Consider the following 16,315-nt stretch of genomic DNA (forward strand, 5'->3'; position numbering starts at 1 on the left):
TCATGCAGAGTATGTCCAAACGTCTCGATTCTCTCTGTGTTGCCATGATGGTCCCTCAAGTATCTACAGCTGCTCCCACATTAGCACCTCCAGTCCCGCTTCCTCCTGTACCAGTACCACTTTCACGGTTGCATTTGCCACCTCCCAGTAAATTTGATGAGAATCCAAAACAATGCCGCGGATTTCTTAACCAGTGCGAAATCCTGTTCGAACTACAGTCGGCCAACTTCCCATCAGCACGAACCAAAGTAGCCTATGTAATTTCTTTACTTACCGGGCAAGCGTTGGAATGGGCTTCACCTTTGTGGGAGAGGATGGATCAAATCTTATCTAACTATCCAGAATTCATGGCCACCTTTTGAAGAATCTTCGATGAACCGGGCAGGACTTCTGCCGCCTCATTGGAGATCCTGCGCCTGCATCAGGGCACGCATACGGTCAGTCAGTACGTGATCCAGTTTCGCACCCTTTCCTCAGAACTGAACTGGAACGAGGAGGCTCTCATTGCAGCTTTCTGGAGCGGTCTCTCCGAAAAGATCAAAGATGACCTCGCAACTCAGGAAGTACCTTATAAGTTGGATAAACTAATTTCTTTATGCAATAAGTTAGACCTGAGGTACAGAGAACGTTGTATGGAGAGGTTGCAGTCAGATCGCCCTAAGCCTAGAGTTGTTCTTCCACCAACACCATCATCACCAACTGTGGAAGAACCCATGCAGATTAATCGCTCCCACCTCTCCAATGAAGAACGTCAGAGACGGCGACAAGGGAACCTCTGCCTGTATTGTGGTGTATCTGATCACTTTGTTAAAACTTGCAATCTACGTCCAGGAAATGCCCGCTCCTAGTTTCGTGCTGGAGAGGTCAAGCTAGGAGAATTCTCAGAGTTACATACCAAGAAAGAGTCTGTCCTGTTAACCCAATTGGAGCTCCCTTCTTCTTCTCTTCTCATCCCTGCACTACTCGACTCCGGAGCCGCCGAAAGCTTCATTACGTCAGCTCTGTTCAAACGATCTGGAATACAAACGGTTCCTTTGGTTCGTACCATTTCTGTTAATGCAGTGGATGGAAGTTATATCCCTGAGGGTATTATATCCTCTCGTACTATTCCTCTCAAGATGAAGGACGGAGTTCTCCATTCAGAAAAAATCTCTTTCCTTGTAATTCCTAAAGCCTCTCATGAACTAATCCTAGGGTTTCCATGGTTAATCAGACACAATCCCCACATAGATTGGAACGCTATGGATGTTCTCTCTTGGGGACAAGACTGCTTTCAGTACTATTTACCTTCAGTTAGACCTCTCTGTTCTTCCAGCCCTTCCATTCTTCCTGTGGAGTACCAAGCTTTTCAAGATGTTTTCAGTGAGCATGGGGCGGACACCTTGCCTCCGCATCATACTTGGGATTGTCCCATTGAGCTAGTACCCGGTAAGACTCCTCCCCGAGGTCGAATTTACCCTCTCTCACTTCCCGAGACATAGGCCATGTCGGAGTATATCCGGGAGAACTTGGAGAAAGGGTTCATCAGGTCTTCTACATCTACGGCCGGAGCGGGTTTTTTTTCGTCAAAAAGAAGGATGGGGGGTTGTGGCCCTGTATTGACTATAGAGGTTTCAATGACATAACAGTTAAGAACAAATATCCATTACCTCTGATTCCAGAACTGTTCGACCGTGTTAAAGGAGCTACTGTATTTACTAAGTTGGAAAGTTGGAAAGTTACAACCTTATACGTATTCGCCCAGGGGATGAATGGAAGACGGCATTTAATACCCGCGATGGCCATTGCGAATACCTGGCAATGCCTTTTGGCCTATGTAATGCCCCAGCCGTCTTTCATGAGTTCATTAACAAAATCTTCAGAGATCTCCTCTATGACTGCTTGGTAGTGTATCTGGATGACATCCTCATTTTTTATAGGGATCTGAAGACCCATCGGGAACAAGTCAAAGAAGTGTTAACTCGTTTATGAAGGAATCAGTTATTCTGTAAGTTAGAGAAGTGCACCTTTGAAGTACCCACGATTCCATTCCTCGGTTACATTCTTTCAGGGCAGAGGTTACAGATGGACCCCGCTAAAGTCCAGACGATTCAGGATTGGGCACTTCCAGCTACCCTTAAAGGAATTCAACATTTCCTGGGGTTTGCTAACTTCTACCGAAGATTCATTCAAAATTATTCTTCTGTCATAGCTCCTATAACCGCATTAACTAGGAAGGGAGCCGATCCTCCCAAGTGGTCTCCAGAGGCTTTGGTAGCTTTTTCATCTTTAAAGGAGGCCTTCACGACTGCTCCAGTTCTTCGACAACCCAATCTCAGCCGTCCGTTCTTGGTGGAGGTTGATGCCTCTACTGTAGGAGTAGGAGCAGTATTAGCCCAGCTTTTCGAGGACAAGAAGGTCCATCCTTGTGCGTTCTTCTTGTGAAGATTCTCCCCCGCTGAACAGAATTACGCTATTGGGGAGCAGGAATTACTGGCAATTAAGTTGGCCTTTGAGGAGTGCAGGTATTTGTTGGAGGGAGCTCAGCATCCAATTTTGGTGACGACGGATCACAAGAACCTCCTGTACCTACAGTCAGCCCGATGTCTGAACCCACGCCAAGCAAGATGGGCACTCTTCTTTACCCTTTTAATTTTAAACTCAGTTACCGACCAGGTTCCCTCAACAAAAAGGCAGATGCATTATCTCGCTCCCTAAGTTCAGAAGAACCCTTTGACCGTTCAAAAGAGCAATTTATCCTGGAATCCACTTCTTTTTCTGCAACTAATACCTCTCCACTTCCTCCTTCAGGGAAGATCTTCGTTGCACCAAATATTCGCAAGAAACTTCTTACATGGGCTCACTCCTCCTCCTTCATGGGCCATGCGGGCGGTCATAAGAAACTTAAATTCATTCAGCGCTCCTACTGGTGGCCTCATCTCAGGACTGACATTCAGGAATTTGTAGCTGCCTGTGCAAAATGTGTCCAGCATAAAAGTCCCAAAGATCCACCAGCCGGGTTACTCCATCCTTTGCTGGTACCACTAAGACCGTGGACGCATATTTCTATGGAATTTATTACAGATTTACCTACGTCTGGTGGGTGGAACACCATATGGGTCATAGTTGACCGATTCTCTAAAATGGCACACTTTGTTCCTCTGGCTAACCTTCCATCTGCATCCCAGTTGGCAAAATTGTTTATAGCAGAGATCTTTCGACTCCATGGTCTACCACAGGAAATCATGTCTGATAGAGGTCCTCAATTTGTGGCCAAGTTTTGGAGATCCCTATGTTCTGCTCTTGGCGTGAAATTAAACTTCTCCTCAGGATATCATCCCCAAATGGATGGTCAAACAGAGAGAGTGAACCAGGATCTGGAGACTTTTCTGCATTTATTCATGTCCTCCTCACAGGATGACTGGCTGGACTTCCTCCCGTTCGCAGAATTTGCCCATAACAATCTTTATCACTCTGCCACAAAATCTTCTCCATTCTTCATTAATTTTGGTTACCATCCAAGAGTTCCTGACTTCCAACTTCTGCCTACGCTCGAGGTTCCTGCTGCAGAATCAACACTTCAACAATTTACTGAAGCCTGGAAACAAGTTCATAAGACTTTGCTCAAGACATCCAAGAGATATAAGACCTATGCAGATCTGAAACGAAAATCTGTACCAAGCCTTAAGGTAGGAGATCGGGTTTAGGTTTCCACATGTAACCTAAGATTAAAGGTTCCTACAAAAAAGTTTGCTCCCAGATTTATTGGGCCTTACCCAATCGAAAAAGTGTTTAATCCTGTGGCTTACAAAGTGAAATTACCTCCGCAGTTAAGAATTCCTAATGCATTTCACATTTCTCTCTTAAAACCATTGGTACTTAATGGGTTCAGAGCCGCTCTGCCTAAATCACCCAAGATCCAATCAGCACACGAATTTGAGATTCACAAGATCCTCGATTCACACAGACGTTATGGTCGCATCCAGTACCTTGTTGATTGGAAGGGGTATGGGCCAGTGGAGAGATCTTGGGTAGATGCAGAGGATGTCCATGCTCCAAGACTTCTTCGGACATTCCACCGCCGCTACAGCAGGTCGCTCATGCTGAGACATTGCTAGGAGACCAGGGGCAGTGAGCAATGTGGCTTTGCAAAAAGGTCTGCATTACTGGGCGCCGCCATGTTGTTGACCAAGTTTTAAGCCTAGTTCCTGTTTCCTGTTTCTTCCAGCCAATCCAGAGGAAGCTCTCCCTATAATAGGCGGCTGGTTTAGGACAGGGACGCCAGTGCTTCAAGTTACAACCCTGTTGTAGGTGCTTTAGCCTGTGCTCCCAGGATTCCTTCTGTATTCTGGTTCCTCCTGATCCTGCTTGGTCGGTTCTCTGTTGCTGCTGCAGCCCTGCCGTTTCTAGCCTGCTACTGCCTGTGGAAGTGCTCCTGGAAAACCCGGTCCAGTAAGACTCTTTGGGCACAGTCAGCCCCGGGTCTTCTGCCTCATCTTTCAAGCCACACTCCACAGATCTCCTTCACCAGCCATGCCTTTGTACCACCGACCACAGCCTGCAGCTTATTATCTTCAGCCTCGTTATCCAAACCACAGTCCACAGTCCTTGTTTCCAGCCACGTCTTCAACCACCATCCACAGTTCCACAGTTCATCATCTACAGTCTTGTCTTTCAAATCACAGTCCACAGTTCTTCGCCTCCAGCCACGTCTTTAACCACTATCCACAGTTCTGCAGTTCATTAATCACAGCCTTGTCTTTCAAGCCACAATCCGCAGTTCTTTATCCGCAATTACGTTCCTTAACCATCGTGCTCCAGCCTCGGTTCTCTACCTCAGCCCTGTACATAATAAATACTTTCCATTGACTCTCAAACCCGCCAACGTTTTTCATTGCTCCGTCTCCCATGCGAAGGAACTATATCCAGCCCCCTCATCTTGTTCATTCACAGCCTGCTACCTCCTCGGGCAAATCTTAGCTGCCGGATCCTCAAACTTTGCTAGATGTAACTTATATATAGTTATGATTTGATTGCCAAGATACAGAGGTAGTTGATAAGGAAAGCCAAGTGGTATGCATATTAGATTATTCTATTATGTTTCTATATTTAAAGTGACAGTGATTTTAGATATCCTTATATCTGGATTCAAAGTGACAGTGTGCCATATAGTTACTTCAAATATATAATATATTTATTTATTAATAGTATTTAATATTGATTAACGTTTTGTGACTACTTTAAGGGACAGTTGTGTACATGAAAGTTTCTATTTAGAACCTTATATGTGTGAGTGATGAGTGCTATAATTAAGGTTTTTTCCACTATGCTCAAAAGTCGCCTAATTTTCAGTAAGTACCTGATCTTCCCAATGGGTCACCCCTCTTGGTACTGGTCAGGCCCAACACTGCTTAGCTTCCAAGATCGTCCGAGGTTGGGCATTTCCAGTGTGGTTTGACTGTATTTACTTCGTACGCAACAGATGACGCCATGGTATTTTTATAAATCATTTATTTTTATTAATATTATTATTTACATACGTGATTACTAAGAAAAGGTGAGCGTGATGAAAAGAAAGACATTTTGGAATGACACCTTCACAGAAAGGGAGCGATCTCGTAACTCTCGTTGAGACCTAGGGGATGCATATTTCTTAGGTGAAAGATCCAGAACATCTCCTGTGACAATTTGGTTGCCAGGTCTCCTCCTCTTTCTCTCAATTTAATAAGTTCTATGGCTTTAAAGGTTAGTTCCTCTGGGTTTGAGTTGTGTTCTTCAGTAAAATGTCTTGGGATGGTATGACTATCCACTTTATTTTTAATGTTGCGGACATGTTCTTGTATCCTAAGTTTCATTTGTCTCTTAGTCTTGCCCACGTACTTTTTTCCATAGGTGCATTCTAACAGGTAGATCACAGATGAGTTATTGCAGTTAATGAAGTCTTTAAATCTATATTCTTCGATAGTTTCAACATCGCTGAAGCTTCTCCGGTTAGGGTGGAGAAATTTACAAATGTTACAATGGCCACATTTATAGGACCCCATGCATTTTGGCATCGCTTGGTTATCTCCCATCTTGTTTTTAAGCATGCTCGGTGCCAGTAAGTCCATGAGATTTTTTGATTTCCTATAGATGATTTCTGGATGTGACAGAAGTATCTCCTTCAAGACTGGATCCATCAAAAGTATACCCCAGTGGGCCATGAGTGATTTCTTTATTAGATATTTGTGGTGGTTATACGTGGTGATAAATACTACTGAGTCTTTCTTTTTATCTCTGACCCTATATTCTTTTTCTTCAAATATCCCCTTGTGGACCTCCGGTTGTTCTTCACATTCTTTTCAATCACTGCAGTTTCTTCTTAGTCTATGAAATTGGGAATATGGTATGTTGTTTTTCCATTTTTTCAGATGGTTGCTTCTAAAATGAAGGTAGCTGTTCTGATCTACTTTTTTGATGAAGTTCTTGGTTCTAACTTTGCCTTCTGTTCCTGTTAGTACTAGATCTAGGAACTCAATTGATTTCCCATTGATGTTGGAAGTGAAGGAGAGATTCATTTTGTTGTTACTCATGTATTCGAAGAATTGAATAAAAAGATCCAGAGACCCATCCCATATAATTAAAATATTGTCAATATATATCTTGTAAAAGATGATGTGGTCTTTAAAACAATGTTGACTATAGATAAAAGAATTCTCCCAACAACCCATAAAAAGATTAACAAAACTTGGTGCGAATATAGAACACATAGCTGTTCCGCAGTACTGTAAATAAAAATGATCTAAAAATTTAAAATAGTTGTGACTACGAATAAAAAGCATAATGTCACAGATAAAATCTTTGTGTTGGGTTGTGAGTGATGGGTCATTGTCCAGAAAACCTCTACAGGCTGTGATACCTCTTAGATGTTTGATACACGTGTATAAGGATTGTACGTCAATAGTTGCCCAGAGATAGTTGTCATTCCATTTCTGATCCTTCATTAAATTAAGTACTATGGTAGTATCTTTAAGGTAAGATGGTAAGTCTTTCACATATTTGTTTAAGAAAATATTAATATACTCCTACAAATTGGATGTAAGTGAGTCGATACCTGCCACTATCGGTCGGCCAGGTGGGTTGGAAAGGGATTTGTGTATCTTTGGTAGAAAGTAAAATATGGGGGTAATGGGGTCGGCTCTCATTAAATACTGATATTCATCCTTTGTAATAAGATCTGTGCGAAACCCTTGAAGGAGTAATGTTCTCAACTCCTCAATGTACTTGTCTTTAGGATCGTTCGGTAATATGGTGTAAGATTTTCCATCTACTAGGAGCCTTTCAGCTTCCTCAATGTACCAATCCCGATACATAATCACCAAACCCCCCCCCCCCCCCTCCTTTGTCGGCTGGTTTTAAAAATAACTTCTTTATTCTTTTGTAATCTTTTCAATGCTTCACTCTCTCGGTTGTTTAAATTCTTCTCTATCACAGGTTTTTGCTGTCATTTTCACATAAGTCCTTCTTTACTAGATCGTAAAATATGCTTATGTTGCTACTTTTTTATTTTAGAGGATAATACTTTGATACTGGTTTTAGGCCAGACTTAGAATGACTTTCGTAGTTGGATATAATTGCGTCTTCTTTTCTAGAAAAATGTCTCTTCAAAGTTAGTTTTCTCATAAACTTGTTCAGTTCAATGAATGTCCCAAATTTGATGAGGCCTTCCGTAGGTGCAAATTACAATCCTGTATTCAGGAGAGAGATTTCTGGTTTCGTTAGGGTATGCTTTGATGGATTAAAGATCCCTTTTGTGGCCAGATCTATTGCTGGAGTGTCCTTCTTTTTTATTATCTGCCTCCTGCCGCCCCATTTGCCTCTTCTTCTAGGTATTGTCTTTTGAGCGGTGTTGCATGTCGTATATCCTCCTTCTGATGGTATTTTGCGGTTTCTTTTGGATGGGCGCCTGTTTCCTGAAATAAAATATGATCGGTGTCTGATCCTAATCTTTGTAGTGCTGTAAACCTGTTGTTTATTCTCAGATGTGAATAAACGGATGTGTTATTGGTCATACTTCTTGGTGTTCTTCCCTTGTTGGGTATATGGGTCCAATATGATTTTTCATTCCTTCGTAGATTCTGTTCTTGTGTTCTGAATCTACTCCAATTTTTTACTTTGCCCTGGTCATAGTCATTTTTGTCATGGGTGAATTTTCTTTCCTTCTCTTTGATGACCTCGTCTTCTATATGGTCCACTTTTTTATTCAAGACTTTTTCATTAATTTTGTAGTCTTCTTTATCTTTAAAAGAATCCAGTTCGGTCTCCTTGCTTTTGATCTTGCTTTCTAATTCTGTTAGAGCCCTTCTTTTTTCTGCAATATGTAATATATGTATATATATTAAGAAACTTTGCAAAAAACACATGATGACATTTTGGAACACTGTAGGAACTAGTATCTCTTCTGAAGTCTTGAAATAATGCCTTTCTGATGTACAAATACCTATATGATATTCCTGAGATAAGTTTCAAGCATTTAAACAGTAAAGGTACAGTTAACGTTCTTTTAATAATATGAAACAACACATAAAAAACATTATGTCTGGTGCCATTTTTAAGGTCAGGCCAGCTGTGCAATCGCTCAGTGCTTTGACCTGCAGTCATGTGTGAGTACATTGTGCAGTATTCTATGCAGCCTGGTCAGCTGTATATATGTGAATATGTCCCTCCCAAAATGGCAGCTGCCTGAAAGAGGACAGTTTTTAAGGATGCTAGAGGAGGCAGTGGCCATTTTGAGAGGGCAGTATTACATAAACAAGGTTTATATACCCTACCGTACATATGAACATTGAATTAAATTAGTGAAATTGAGCTCACCTGTCTTGCATCACCACGATCGTCCACAAAACTTCCGCAATGCTCTGAAGCCCAGCGTGTGATGTCATCGAGCTGCGCCTGACACGTGAGCCATTGGAATAGCGGATCACACTACGTTGCCTAGGAGATAGAATATACAAGAAATAAATCCCAATTCAACTAACCCTTTCGGTTTAGAATATAGACATCAAAGTATCACTGATCCGCTATAGTTTAAAAACATAAATAAAGTTACATAATTAAAATGGATCCTGTGCACAGTTCAAGCGTTATGGTTGTTAACCCAATATATAGGTAATACACATCATTCCTAATGCACAAATAGAATACTCTAAGTAAATATATTACACAGTACATTAAAGGTTAATATTGTCTTAAACATTATGTTAATAAATATATGCTAGTACATACCAGGTTCACAAGTAACATTGCAAACCACGTGTTTCATTTAACCCCTTTGGGGCCAGGGTTTCCAAAATGAAGTCCCAGCGACTCTCTAAATGGATATAATGCCAATAAAGCTTCTTTTCACCTTGAATCTATTTCTCCTGAGTGCCGCCTCACACCCTATAGCCCCTGAGGAAGACCAGTCGGTTGAAACAGCTGTCGGGCTGGGTTTGCTGTATTTGCTGTACTTCACCATGCCGTTTGGTTAAGAAATAAATCCTGCTTTTCTTTCATCTACACGTGAGTGCTGGCTTGTCTACTTTTTCTGCATCGCTGGAGAAGTGAGTGTTTTGTTCTTTATATTTATTTATGCCTTGCACCACCATTTTTGGTTGGCTTTGAGTGCTGTTGTGATTTCCTATATATATATATATATATATATATATATATATATATAGTAATAAGGTGACAACAGGCGCTAAACCTTCCCCCTGAATGTGAAGTAATTGGTAGTCTTAATCTTTGGATACACTTCCCCATTTACGTTTTTATTCTTTTGTCAGGGTTGCTACTTTTATTTTTCCCAATGGTCTGCTGTTCATCACAAATGGAAAATAGGGGCCTCCTAGTGTATTATCAGTAGTATTAGGTACCCTTCACCAATTTACAACACCCTTATAAACGGGAGGTGTACCGTGCAAGGTGGAATCCCGACCACCTATAGACCCAGCGTATATAATATCACGACTCAACGTTCCCACTGTTTGTTCCAGCATCACTGTGGAATTTTTCGGAAATCCCTCATATGTGTTCCACAATACATAGAAGAGAGACCAAAAGGCAACCAATAGTGTGATATAGTTTTTAACACATTTATTAAACAAAAAATATGGTACACAGGTATAACATTGCCAAAGCAATATCAAATTTAAAAAACAGCTAATCTGTAGTGTGAATTCTCCAATCACACTGTATGTCTCACTCAACGCGTTTCATCCTCTGCTACACGTGCTAGACTTCCTCAGGAGTGTAGTTGTGCCAACAAACTGGACTTCTATTTATACCCCTACTTATTAATCCTATTCTTGGGGGTGTGTGCTAATTCCAGATGTACAGGAAGTGTTGTCACTTCCGGCCGGAACTAGCATTGTATACATAAGTGTATTGCTAAATGGATGGAATGGACTTTATAATTAAAGAATAAAGAATCTCTTATACATTGGTGTCAGTGTGGTGTTGAACTTGCAGAATGTGTAGCAATAGTACTCTGATTGCAGGCGTCCTCGTGCCCGCTCATCGTGACCGCCGGAAATCGCGTACGAGCTGGGCATCGCTTCCGTCCACACTTCAGTCGGACTCAATGTGCCCAGAATGCATGCGCAGACAGGGCCGGTCACAGCGCCGCCCATCCGAGCCATGTCTGGACACTGCTGCACATGCCCCGTCCTGCGCATCACAGTACCACATTTGTGACAACCAGGCATACTAATTTATGACCCATTAGTTCATCCATATTGATTAGAATTAATTTGATATTGTAAAATATTATATAATAAAATAGATATATCATTGGAATTTCATCAAAAATAAATACATATCAATAGAGAATCCTTGATTTAGATGATTTAAAACCAGTAAATATAAGGACTAATTTAAAATACATAATAATAAAAATGGGATCAAGGGAATAAGAGACTAAAACATGACAAAATTATTTAAAGGAATGGAGCTACGCTACAGTATTTCAAAATTATCATTTAGTCCCCTGGGTGTAAGGGTTTTTAGTTCATGTATCCAATACAACTCACATTGGGATAATGTCTTTTCTCTGTCCCCATCTCTTGGTCCAATTTTGACAGTCTCCAAAGTCCTAGCAGTGAGTCCTTTGGGATCAGAGCCATGAGTCATATTGAAATGTCGTGGGACACTATGATTTTCCAATTTATTTTTAATACTCCTAATGTGCTCCTGAATGCGTATTTTTAATTGGCGTTTCGTCTTCCCAATGTATTTCAAATTGCACAGACACTCAATCATATAAATAACCCACTGTGTGTTACGAGTGGTTCGATCCTTTGCTGTATAGGTTTTTGAACCTTCAGAGTTGGTAAAGTTTTTAGCATTAGGGTGGACAGATTGACATATATTGCAATGTTGACATTTATACAGTCCTTTTATGTCCTGTATCTTGGTTCTCTCTTGTTTAGTAGAAGATAGCATTCTCGGTGCTAGGTGATCCTTAAGACTTTTTGCCTTTTTAAACACTATTTTTGGCCTTTATGGTAATATTGTGCTCAAAATAGCATTTGTTTGGAGAACTTCCCAGTGCTTATTAATAATACCTCGGATCTTCTTTTCCTGGCAATTAAATCTTGTGATAAAATGCAATCCTTATTCCCTTTTTTCCTTTTTTCTATATTCCAGAAGAGTGGCTCAGTCTGTCGTAAGTGTCTTACTTTGTGCCTCATTATTTAAATCCTTAGGATATCCTCTTTTTAAAAACCGTTCACCATAAAGGTTTAGTTGTTGCTCCACATCTTCCTCCTTACTGCGATTCCTCTTGATACAGTAGAATTGTGAGTAGGGCATGTTCGTTTTCCATTTTATTGCATGACTACTATTGAAGTGTACATATGAATTGGTATCCACTGTCTTCACATTGGCCCTCATTCCGAGTTGATCGGTCGCAAGGCGAATTTAGCAGAGTTACACACGCTAAGCCGCCGCCTACTGGGAGTGTATCTTAGCATCTTAAAATTGCGACCGATGTATTCGCAATATTGCGATCACAAACTACTTAGCAGTTTTAGAGTAGCTCCACACTTACTCTGCCTGTGCGATCAGTTCAGTGCTTGTCGTTCCTGGTTTGACGTCACAAACACACCCAGCGTTCGCCCAACCACTCCCCCGTTTCTCCGGCCACTCCTGCGTTTTTTCCGGAAACGGTAGCGTTTTCAGCCACACGCCCATAAAACGCTGTGTTTCCGCCCAGTAACACCCATTTCCTGTCAATCACATTACGATCGCCGGAGCGATGAAAAAGCCGTGAGTAAAAATACTATCTTCATAGCAAAGATACTTGGCGCAGTCGCAGTGCGAATATTGCGCATGCGCACTAAGCGGAATTTCACTGCGATGCGATGAAAAATACCGAGCGAACAACTCGGAATGAGGGCCATAGTTCTTTGTTATGATCTCAGTGTCTTTATTCATTAAAACAAGATCCAGGTACTCAATTTATGTGGTACTCAGCTTATGTATAAAAGATAGATTATATTATTGCTTTCAATATTTGTCATAAAACCATTAAAAGACTCCATTGTTCCATTCCAGATTAAAAATATGTCATCAATATATCTTTTGTATAAAATGATGTTATTCTTATTAGAGATGAGCGGGTTCGGTTTCTCTGAATCCGAACCCGCCCGAACTTCATGTTTTTTTACACGGGTCCGAGCGACTCGGATCTTCCCGCCTTGCTCGGTTAACCCGAGCGCGCCCGAACGTCATCATCACGCTGTCGGATTCTCGCGAGGCTCGGATTCTATCGCGAGACTCGGATTCTATATAAGGAGCCGCGCGTCGCGGCCATTTTCACACGTGCATTGAGATTGATAGGGAGAGGACGTGGCTGGCGTCCTCTCCGTTTAGAAATTAAAATAGATAGGAGAGTGAGAGTGAGACACTTCATTTACTTACTGGAGCTTAGGAGGAGTTATACTAGTGACTGATGACCAGTGACCTGACCACCAGTGCAGTTTTATAATTTATTATTATTTAATAATCCGTTCTGTTCTTGTTCTCTGCCTGAAAAAAACGATACACAGTGACTCAGTCACACTCACATACCATATCTGTGCTCAGCCCAGTGTGCTGCATCATCTATGTATAATATCTGACTGTGCTCACACAGCTTAATTGTGGGGGAGACTGGGGAGCAGTTATAGGTTATAGCAGGAGCCAGGAGTACATATTAAACAGTGCACACTTTTGCTGCCAGAGTGCCACTGCCAGTGTGACTGACCACTGACCACTGTGACCAGTGACCTGACCACACTGACCACCAGTATAGTATATTGTGATTGAATGTCTGCCTGAAAAAGTACACTCGTCGTGTGACTTGTGTGGTGTTTTTTTATTCTATAAAAATTAAAAAACTCATTCTGCTGACAGACAGTGTCCACTCCAGCAGGTCCGTCATTATATAATATATACCTGTCCGGCTGCAGTAGTGATATATATATATTTTTTATATCATTATTTATCATCCAGTCTACTAGCAGCAGACACAGTACGGTAGTTCACGGCTGTAGCTACCTCTGTGTCGGCACTCGGCAGTCCATCCATAATTGTATACCACCTACCCGTGGTTTTTTTTTTCTTTCTTCTTTATACATACTACATCTCATTATCATCCAGTCTATATTAGCAGCAGACACAGTACGGTAGTTCACGGCTGTAGCTACCTCTGTGTCGGCACTCGGCAGTCCATCCATAATTGTATACCACCTACCCGTGGTTTTTTTTTTCTTTCTTCTTTATACATACATACTACATCTCATTATCATCCAGTCTATATTAGCAGCAGACACAGTACAGTACGGTAGTCCACGGCTGTAGCTACCTCTGTGTCGGCACTCGGCAGTCCATCCATAATTGTATACCACCTACCCGTGGTTTTTTTTTTCTTTCTTCTTTATACATACTACATCTCATTATCATCCAGTCTATATTAGCAGCAGACACAGTACAGTACGGTAGTCCACGGCTGTAGCTACCTCTGTGTCGGCACTCGGCACTCGGCAGTCCATCCATAATTGTATACCACCTACCCGTGGTTTTTTTTTCTTTCTTCTTTATACATACTACATCTCATTATCATCCAGTCTATATTAGCAGCAGACACAGTACGGTAGTTCACGGCTGTAGCTACCTCTGTGTCGGCACTCGGCACTCGGCAGTCCATCCATAATTGTATACCACCTACCCGTGTTTTTTTTTTCTTTCTTCTTTATACATACTACATCTCATTATCATCCAGTCTATATTAGCAGCAGACACAGTACGGTAGTTCATGGCTGTAGCTACCTCTGTGTCGGCACTCGGCAGTCCATCCATAATTGTATACCACCTACCCGTGGTTTTTTTTTCTTTCTTCTTTATACATACATACTACATCTCATTATCATCCAGTCTATATTAGCAGCAGACACAGTACAGTACGGTAGTCCACGGCTGTAGCTACCTCTGTGTCGGCACTCGGCAGTCCATCCATAATTGTATACCACCTACCCGTGGTTTTTTTTTTCTTTCTTCTTTATACATACTACATCTCATTATCATCCAGTCTATATTAGCAGCAGACACAGTACAGTACGGTAGTCCACGGCTGTAGCTACCTCTGTGTCGGCACTCGGCACTCGGCAGTCCATCCATAATTGTATACCACCTACCCGTGGTTTTTTTTTTTCTTCTTTATACATACTACATCTCATTATCAACCAGTCTATATTAGCAGCAGACACAGTACAGTACGGTAGTCCACGGCTGTAGCTACCTCTGTGTCGGCACTCGGCAGTCCATCCATAATTGTATACCACCTACCCGTGGTTTTTTTTTCTTTCTTCTTTATACATACTACATCTCATTATCATCCAGTCTATATTAGCAGCAGACACAGTACAGTACGGTAGTCCACGGCTGTAGCTACCTCTGTGTCGGCACTCGGCAGTCCATCCATAATTGTATACCACCTACCCGTGGTTTTTTTTTTCTTTCTTCTTTATACATACTACATCTCATTATCATCCAGTCTATATTAGCAGCAGACACAGTACAGTACGGTAGTCCACGGCTGTAGCTACCTCTGTGTCGGCACTCGGCAGTCCATCCATAATTGTATACCACCTACCCGTGGTTTTTTCTTTCTTTCTTCTTTATACATACTACATCTCATTATCATCCAGTCTATATTAGCAGCAGACACAGTACAGTACGGTAGTCCACGGCTGTAGCTACCTCTGTGTCGGCACTCGGCAGTCCATCCATAATTGTATACCACCTACCCGTGGTTTTTTTTTTCTTTCTTCTTTATACATACTACATCTCATTATCAACCAGTCTATATTAGCAGCATACACAGTACGGTAGTTCACGGCTGTAGCTACCTCTGTGTCGGCACTCGGCAGTCCATCCATAATTGTATACCACCTACCCGTGTTTTTTTTTTTCTTTCTTCTTTATACATACATACTACATCTCATTATCATCCAGTCTATATTAGCAGCAGACACAGTACAGTACGGTTGTCCACGGCTGTAGCTACCTCTGTGTCGGCACTCGGCAGTCCATCCATAAGTATACTAGTATCCATCCATCTCCATTGTTTACCTGAGGTGCCTTTTAGTTGTGCCTATTAAAATATGGAGAACAAAAATGTTGAGGTTCCAAAATTAGGGAAAGATCAAGATCCACTTCCACCTCGTGCTGAAGCTGCTGCCACTAGTCATGGCCGAGACGATGAAATGCCAGCAACGTCGTCTGCCAAGGCCGATGCCCAATGTCATAGTACAGAGCATGTCAAATCCAAAACACCAAATATCAGTAAAAAAAGGACTCCAAAACCTAAAATAAAATTGTCGGAGGAGAAGCGTAAACTTGCCAATATGCCATTTACCACACGGAGTGGCAAGGAACGGCTGAGGCCCTGGCCTATGTTCATGGCTAGTGGTTCAGCTTCACATGAGGATGGAAGCACTCAGCCTCTCGCTAGAAAACTGAAAAGACTCAAGCTGGCAAAAGCACCGCAAAGAACTGTGCGTTCTTCGAAATCCCAAATCCACAAGGAGAGTCCAATTGTGTCGGTTGCGATGCCTGACCTTCCCAACACTGGACGTGAAGAGCATGCGCCTTCCACCATTTGCACGCCCCCTGCAAGTGCTGGAAGGAGCACCCGCAGTCCAGTTCCTGATAGTCAGATTGAAGATGTCAGTGTTGAAGTACACCAGGATGAGGAGGATATGGGTGTTGCTGGCGCTGGGGAGGAAATTGACCAGGAGGATTCTGATGGTGAGGTGGTTTGTTTAAGTCAGGCACC

The sequence above is a fragment of the Pseudophryne corroboree genome, chromosome 6, assembly GCF_028390025.1.
Source record: "Pseudophryne corroboree isolate aPseCor3 chromosome 6, aPseCor3.hap2, whole genome shotgun sequence".
In the NCBI taxonomy this organism is placed as follows: Eukaryota; Metazoa; Chordata; class Amphibia; order Anura; family Myobatrachidae; genus Pseudophryne; species Pseudophryne corroboree.